Here is a 9,078-nt window from a genome sequence, read left to right as displayed (position 1 = left end):
CAGAATTGATAGCCCAAGTCAACATCCTTAAAGAGGAAAGTTCCACTTTGGCAGCTAGGATCCAAGAACAGAAAGGTCCCCCTTTCTCCTGGGAAAAATGCCCCAAGACTTGGAAACCTTTCCAGCCAGGCATGCCAGAAAAAGGGAACCCTAGAGGTCATTCATCCCATCCCCATGGTCCAAATTGGAATGGCACTGGGAGATGTGTTCCCCCAAGGAGACAGAGCCTAGCTCCTTGACCGAGAGGTGAGCCACACTGTCCCAGCCTCAGTTCCCCTGTCCCCCACCACATGGCAAGGAAGAAAGGCCCCAGAAAATAGCTTTCGAAAGGGAATCTTAGAGACTGTCCTTTGAGGAACATAGAACTCTGCGGGAACTCCAGGCATGTGCAGAAAACTTTGGTAAATGTTGAGATTTTAGAAAACAGGGAGTTTTCTTTTTCTCTGCTATAAAGTCTAGTTTGCCTAATGCCACAGCCTCATGGAAAATTTGGCTGCTAGGACAATAATAATAACAATAATAATAAAATTCCCCTAAACGGACCCTTGGCTACAATGCCCCCCCTAGGAAGAAAACATTTTGCGCCCCCCGCGTGACTATAAATAGTATCATTTGTCTATAAAATTGTTATAAGTACACCTCTGCATAACACTGTATCCTGAGCCACGCGCCCCCCTTTACGGAGCCTCGCGCCCCCCTGGGGGGCCCGCCCCACTATTTGAGAAGTACTGCTTTAAAGGGAGAAGAGGATTCTGGGATTGCAGTATGTGTATATATATATATATATATATATATATATATATACTATTTTAATATATAATACTATTTTAATATATAATATTAATTTATTATATATGTATATATACCATATATATATATATATATATATATATAATACTATTTTAAAAATATGTATTATATATATTTGAAATAGTATTACATATATATATATATATAGTTTATATATATATATATTAATATGTACATATTTTATACTTTTAAAATAAAATAAAAAATAAAAATTCAAAAAATAAATTATATATTTTAAAATAAAATAAAAATTAATAAAATAAAATATTAAATATTAAAAATATTTGTTGGGATATAGCAACTTCGCATGCTGAGACATTCTAGTAATGCATGTCTATGGTATTTATTGCCCACTAACAACCCCTACTCATTGCCCCTCCTCATTTCCCAAGAAGAAGAAGAAAGCAAGGATGAGTCGCCATTACTACCTACTTACCTACTAATCTCCTTGCCTGTGTCCGGAGCTGATGAAAGGATGCTCAGGCAGCACCTTTCCTGAGATCATGTAGACTACATTTGTAGCCAAGGGTCCGTTTAGGGGAATTTTATTATTATTGTTATTAGCTCAAATATTGTAAGAGGGGGCCAGGTACGATGACCCCACGAAATCGCCCTCCCGGTATTTATACCAGATATTTAGACCAGGGTGTTCCAATAAATAAAGCTGAGATGGATATTAATAACTAGATGTCTAATTTATTGAAACAGGGGAAACACACTCGCTGCGCATACACTCACACACACATCCAGGACTCAGGAAAATTAGGGTTGGAGATTGGGAACAGATTTCAGGCATTACTAATGGAGATGCTTACCAGAATGTAGATTCCCTCCGGGGAGCGAATGAGATGCGGGGCTGTGGGACAAGTCTGCTCCGCAACCGGGGTTGAGCAGAGATGCCGGCTACAAAGACAGAGGTCTGACTGACGTGGAGTAAGGAGACCTTGAAAGTGGCCCGCTGAGCAGCCAAAGTTGGGACTTTTTATAGGCGAAATCTCACCTGAGGCAAAGAGGCTGGCTTGGTCGAAACAAAGGTGTTTGATTGTTTTCTTTTCACCTGGATGTCTGGGTCTGATAGTATCAATGACTTAAGTTGTTCGACAACAGACTTGAGGAGGGGGTGATAGCTTCAGGGAAGGTAAACCCTTTACTCTTCGTAGCTTGAGATAATCCCTTTATGAGACTTCCCAGCCCTTCTAAGATGTTAATGTGGCTGCTCCCCTCAGGGGAGGCGTACTTGTCCTCTTGCTTTGCCAGTAATGGCGGACAGGTTTAGAGTCTGGCCAGGGGTCATCCAAGGGTTATCGTTGATTCCAAAATTTATATGGAGCAGGTGGGTAACACATTTCTACCTCATTTTTCTTGCAACATGAAGCTAGACCTGTATATCTCTTCATACACATGATTTTGTAAGTAAACTTATTTCTTTTTTACTTTTAACCAAGTGACTGTGTTTTTATTGGGGACACGTGGCTGGGAGAGGAGTGGAGCTAGTGAGTTTTCCTGCTTGCCTCATATTCCGCTGTGTGAACACTGCTAGTAAGATTAAACAATCTTGCTTACTTTCCTGAGTTTCTAACGATCCTCAAGAAAGAACTACATTTCCCAACAATATTTTACATATATATATATTCTTATATTTTAATGATAAAATAAAAATTATATATATATATATATATATATATATATAAAAAATAAAATAAATAATGAAAATTTAAAATTTTAAAATATGTTATATTGTATATATATATATATATATATATATACATAAATATTATAGATTATATTGCATTATATATTATATATATGAAATAAATAAAATTTTAAAAAATTAAAAATATTATATATATATATATATATATATATATATATAAATTTTTAATTTTTAATTTTATTTATTTCATATATCGGGCCCTGATTCAGGATTTTTGCAACTCGTAAGAAAAGATAGCTATACTACCCTCTGGTCAAAAAGTATCCAGGAGAAATTGCTGAGAGTGGGCTTCTCAAGTAATTTTCTTCTTACACAAGATCTATCGAGAGCCCAGCAGATTATCACACGTCGTATAAAAGACATTGATACTCAGTATTCCTTATCCTCTGCCCGTACTACCTGTTCTCCCATTAGTTTAAGGCTACAGTTCAATTCTGAGAGGGAGGCATTTTATTTGCAAAACCTGACTATTTCAAAGTATCGAGCCATGTTCTCTAAAGCTAGATTTAATGTGCTAGAGGGTCGCTTCAAGGAAATCCCCTACCATGAACGGGTTTGCCCTTGTGGTGAAGGCTCTGTTGAGTCTTTAGAACACGTTCTATTTTTTTTGTACTTTCTATAAAGATGAGAGGTCAAGATTAATTTTTCCCCTCCTGCTCAAGTTCCCGGGTAGACCAAACAGCTGGTACATGGAGTACCTGTTAAATTATTTTAAGAAAAGCATAATGGAAACAGTGGCTAAGTTTCTTTTTTCTGCTGTTAAAATGCGTAAGATCATGTGTCAAACTAAATGAACAGTCTTGTTTTTTGCATTTTGTATATCCAAACAAATACCCACCTTGGTTTTGTGTTCTATGGTTTAGTATCATTCAATATATCTGTGAGTGTTTTTGTATATACATATATGTACATTCCATGAGCATGTTATGAACATCTATTTTATAGTCTTATTTTAACAAGTTCATGTGTTTTAAATGTTTTATATGTTTTATATACATTTTGTTGTTTAATGGCCTGTTGGCTGAAATAAAGTTGAAATGAAATTATTTCATATATATATATATATATATATATATATATATATACATATAAATTTTTAATTTTATTTATTTCATATACATATATATATATATATAAATTTTAATTTTATTTATTTTATATATATATATATAATAAATTTTTAATTTTATTTATTTCATATACATATATATATATATATAATTTTTAATGTTCTATATATTTTAATAATTTTTAATTTTTAATGTAATTTATTTCATATTTTTATATTCTATATTTCTCCTGATTTTTGAAAGTAAGGTAAAATGCTGGGATTTGCTGTCCTTTTTTAATCATTAGGGGATGCTGGGATTTGCAGTCCCTTCCTTCCTGGGCCCAAAAGCTTGGATCTAATTAAAGGGGTCAGCCCCTTAATTAACAATTAGCTTGGATTAAATGCAGGTGAGTCAATGGAGGAGAAGGAGGCAGCCATTATGTGTCTGCTGACTGCCTTCCTCCATTCCTAGTTAAGGCCCTTCTTAACTGCCTTTAATGAATGGCCAAAGTGGGCCTTGACCCCTGGGGAAGCCTTCAGCCAGAGGTCATCCAGGCCAAGGATGACCGCACCACCGGACATCTTGATGCCAGGCAGCCTTGGCACCATGAGTCTGGACATCTGGACAACTGGACACTTGGACACTTGAGCAGTGACCGCATAATCTGGACCTCTGGATGTTTGGACACTTGGGCATTTCAGCAGCTGCAGCATCGCTTGGACATCTGGACATCTGAGAAGTGATAACATCATTTGGAGACTAGGACATTTGAGTGGTGACAGAGTCCTTTGGACACCTGGACATCTGGACATTTGACCAGTGACAGCATCGTTTAGACATCTGGACACCTGGACATTTGAATGTTTGGACAGTTGGACATGTGAGGGGTGACAGAGTCCTCTGGACACCTGGATATCTGGACATTTGTCCTGTGACACCATTCATTGGACATCTGGACACCTGGACATTTGAATGTTTGGACAATTGGACATTTGACCTGTGACAGCGTCCTTTGGACATCTGGACATTTGAGCAGTGACAGGTTTGTTTGGACATCTGGATGTTTGACCAGTGAAACCATTGTTTGGACATCTAGAGATTTGACCAGCAGCTCCATTGTTTGGACATTGACCAGTGACAGCATTATTTGGACATCTGGACAGTTGACCAGCAACACCATTGTATAATAGCCGCCTGATGGTTCCTCTAATGATGATGGAGCTGTTTCTGCCATGCAGGAATACATAGAATCCTCTGTATTCCTGCATGGCTGGAATGCGTTTCTTCATAGATTTGGTTGAAACACTCTTTCCTCTGTTTATTGTTATTAATATTACTATTTTTAAATGCCTCTTAATGGGATTAAAGCGGATTAAGAGGTCAAAGAAGTCAAATTCCATCCATCCTTCCATCTTTTTTCCCCCGCATGACTGACCAGACTATTTTCCTCTATTTTAATTATAAAATCTGGTTATAAAACCAAGAAAATATATGTAAATCAATGAATTGTTATTAATAATATTATAATTTTAATTGATAAAAGAGAAATATTCTGGGATAAATTAAATATCTACGGGTTGCGAAAATATATAAACCACACATTATTTTGCGTGCAACATGCGCCACTCAAATTCATGATCTAAGGTTTCCCCTTTGACTGCCTTAAAGTCCAGTCTCTGGAATGGAAAGGATGGACAGAGGATGGATAGAGTGACCAGATGACCAGTCATTGGGCCTCCCCTATTGTGGAGGATACGGATAGGATGGATGGATGAATAGATAGATAGATAGATGATAGATAGATAGATAGATAGATAGATAGATAGATAGATAGATAGATAGATATGGAGAGAGAAAGAGTGACTGATGAGAGAGAGAGAGAGTAATATGGTTAGATAGATGGATAGAGAGAGAGATTGAGATGGATGGAGAGAGAGAGAGAGAGAGAGAGACTGATATGGAGGGAGAGAGTGAAGTGAGAGAGAGAGATGGATGGATGGATAGAGAGAGAGAGAGTGTGTGTGATATGGAGAGAGGGGGAGAGAGAGAGAGTGAAGTGGATGGATAGAGAGAGAGATTGAGATGGATGGATGGATAGATAGATAGATAGATAGATAGAGCGAAAGTGATATGGAGAGAGAGAGAAAAAGAGAGTGAGAGAGATGGATGGATAGATAGAGAGAGAGAAAGTGATATGGAGAGAGGGAGAGAGAGAAAGAGTGAGGTGGATGGATAGAGAAAGATTGAGATGGATAGATAGATAGATAGATAGATAGATAGATAGATAGATAGAGGTACGGATGGATATGAGAAAGAAAGATAGATAGATAGATAGATATAGATAGATAGAGCGAAAGAGTAATATGGAGAGAGAGAGAGAGAGATGGATGGATGGAGAAAGAGAGAGTGATATGGAGAGAGAGAGTGAGGTGGATGGATAGAGAGAGAGATTGAGATGGATAGATAGATAGATAGAGAGAGAGAGGGATGGATAGATAGATAGATAGATAGATAGATTGAGCGAAAGAGTGACATGGAGAGAGAGAGAGGTGGGTGGATAGAGAGACAGATTGAGATGGATGGATAGATAGATAGATAGATAGATAGATAGATAGATAGATAGATGATAGACTGAGATGGATATATAGATTGATAGAGAGAGAGAGAGAGTCTGAGATGGATATATAGATGGATGGATGGATAGAGAAAGAGGGTGATATGGATAGATAAATAGAGATAGATAGATAGATAGATAGATAGATAGATAGATAGATAGCTAGATAGATAGATAGATAGAGAGAGAGAGAGAGAGAAAGAGAGTGAGAGAGATGGGTGGATGGATGGATGGATGGAGAGACTGAGATGGAGAGAGAGAGAGAGATGGATAGATAGATAGATAGATAGATAGATAGATAGATAGATAGATAGAGCGAAAGAGTGATATGGAGAGAGAGAGAGAAATGGACAGAGAGAGAGATGGGGAGAGAGAGAGGTGGATGGATAAACAGATTGAGATGGATAGATAGACAGACAGATGATAGAGAGAGAGAGAGAGAGAGAGAGAGAGATGAATATATAGATGGATAGATAGATAGATAGATAGATAGATAGATAGATAGATAAATAGATAGAGTGAGTGAGTGATTGAGTGAGTGAGTGATATGGATAGATAAATAGAGAGAGAGTGAGATGGATATATAGATGGATGGATAGATAGAGAGAGGGTATGGATAGATAGATAGATAGATAGATAGATAGATAGATAGATAGAGAGAGAGAGAGAGAGAGTGTGATGGAGAGAGAGAGAGAAAGAGAGTGAGAGAGATGGATGGATGGATAGATAGAGAGAGAGAGTGATATGGAGAGAGAGAGAGAGAGAGGTGGATGGATAGAGAGACAGATTGAGATGGATAGAGAGGGAGAGTGTGTGATATGGAGAGAGATAGAGAGAGAGGTGGATGGATAGAGAGACAGATTGAGATGGAGAGAGAGACAGATGGATATATAGATGGATGGATAGATGATAGATAGATAGATAGATAGATAGATAGATAGATAGATAGATAGGAGCCCTGGTGGCGCAGTGGTTAAATGCCTGTACTGCAGCCATTCACTCGAAACCACAAGGTTGCGAGTTCAAGACCAGCAAAAGGGCCCAAGCTCGACTCAGGCTTGCATCCTTCCGAGGTCGCTAAAATGAGTACCCAGACTGTTGGGGGCAAAGTAGCTTACTTGCTAATTAGCTTACTTGCTGTTCACCGCTATGATCTTTGGAATAGCGGTATATAAATAAAACAAATTATTATTATTATTATTATTAGATAGACTGAGATGGATATATCAATGGATAGATAGATATATAGAGAGTGATATGGATAGATAAATAGAGAGAGGATATATAGTTAGATGGATGGATGGATGGATGGATGGATGGATGGAGAGAGAGAGAGAGAGTGATATGGATAGATAAATAGAGAGAGGATAGATAGATAGATAGATAGATAGATAGATAGATAGATAGACATATGTATATATAGAGAGAGTGATATGGATAGATAAATAGAGAGAAAGAGAGAGAGAGAGGGAGACTGAGATGGATATATAGATGGATAGATAGATGGATGGATGGATAGATAGATGATAGATAGATAGATAGATAGATAGATAGATAGATAGACTGAGATGGATATATCGATGGATAGATAGATAGATATATAGAGAGTGATATGGATAGATAAAGAGAGAGAGAAGAGAGAGACTGAGATGGATATATAGATGGATGGATGGATGCATGGATGGATGGATGGATGGATAGAGAGAGAGAGAGAGAGATGGATAGATAAATAGATAGATTAGATAGATAGATAGATAGATAGATAGATAGATAGATAGATAGATAGGCTGATATGGATAGAAAGTGATATGGATAGATAAATAGAGAGAGAGAGACTGAGATGGATATATAGATGGATAGAGAGAGAGAGAGATGGATGGATAGATACAGAGAGAGATAGAGAGAGAGTGAGTGATATGGACAGATAAATAGAGAGAGAGAGAGAGAGAGAGAGAGAGAGAGAGAGACTGAGGGATATATAGATGGAAAGAGAGAGAGAGATAGATGAATAGAAAAATATATAGAGAGAAACTGACATGGATGGATAGATAGATAGATAGATAGATAGATAGATAGATTAGATAGATAGATAGATAGATAGATAGATAGATAGATAGATAGATAGGGACAGACAGACAGACAGACAGACTATGAATAGAGAGAGAGAGAGACAGATGGATATATAGATGGATAGAGAGATAGAGAGATAGAGAGAGAGTGATATGGATAGATAAATAGAGAGAGAGAGAGTGAGATAGATAGATAGATAGATAGATAGATAGATAGATAGATAGATAGATAGATATAACCTCCTGTTACCTTCTACTAATAAACTCTCTGGGTTTCCCCCTGTTTCTCTGGATGAACTCTCTACGCTGCTAAATTCTTCCAAACCTACTACCTGTTCTCTTGATCCTATTCCCTCCTGTCTCCTAATCTCTATAGCCCCTTCTCTTCTGCCCTTGCTCCTCTATATCTTTAATCTCTCTCTCTCTGTGGGTTCCTTCCCTTCTGACTTCAAACATGCTCTCGTTTCCCCAATTCTGAAGAAACCCTCTCTCGACCCCTCTTCTTTGTCTAGCTATCGTCCAATTTCTCTTCTTCCTTTTCTTTCTAAGGTCCTAGAACGGGTCGTTTATTCTCACTGTATTAAGTTTATTGAAGCCAACTCCATCCTGGACCCTTTCCAGTCTGGCTTCTGCCCACGGCACTCTACAGAGACAGCCCTCACCAAGAACTCAAACGATCTCTTGCGGGCCAAGGCAAACGGCCTCTACTCTATTCTCATTCTTCTTGATTTGTCTGCGGCCTTTGACACTGTGGATCACTGTCTCCTGGTTGATTTACTTTCTGACCTTGGGTTCTCCGACTCTGCTCTCGACTGGTTT

The 9,078-nt window shown here is 37.8% G+C and overlaps 1 pseudogene; it reads right to left on the bottom strand.

The window, feature by feature from the left end:
• Positions 1 to 5,145: 5,145 nt before the first annotated feature.
• Positions 5,146 to 8,067, bottom strand: LOC149284499 (uncharacterized; annotated as a pseudogene).
• Positions 8,068 to 9,078: the final 1,011 nt, after the last annotated feature.

This window comes from Sceloporus occidentalis, unplaced genomic scaffold (assembly GCF_023333645.1).
Source record: "Sceloporus occidentalis isolate IW3139 unplaced genomic scaffold, rSceOcc1.0.p SCAF_91, whole genome shotgun sequence".
NCBI classification, from domain to species: Eukaryota; Metazoa; Chordata; class Lepidosauria; order Squamata; family Phrynosomatidae; genus Sceloporus; species Sceloporus occidentalis.
Note: the sequence above shows the minus strand (reverse complement) of the source record. Positions and strands in the feature narration are given on the sequence as shown.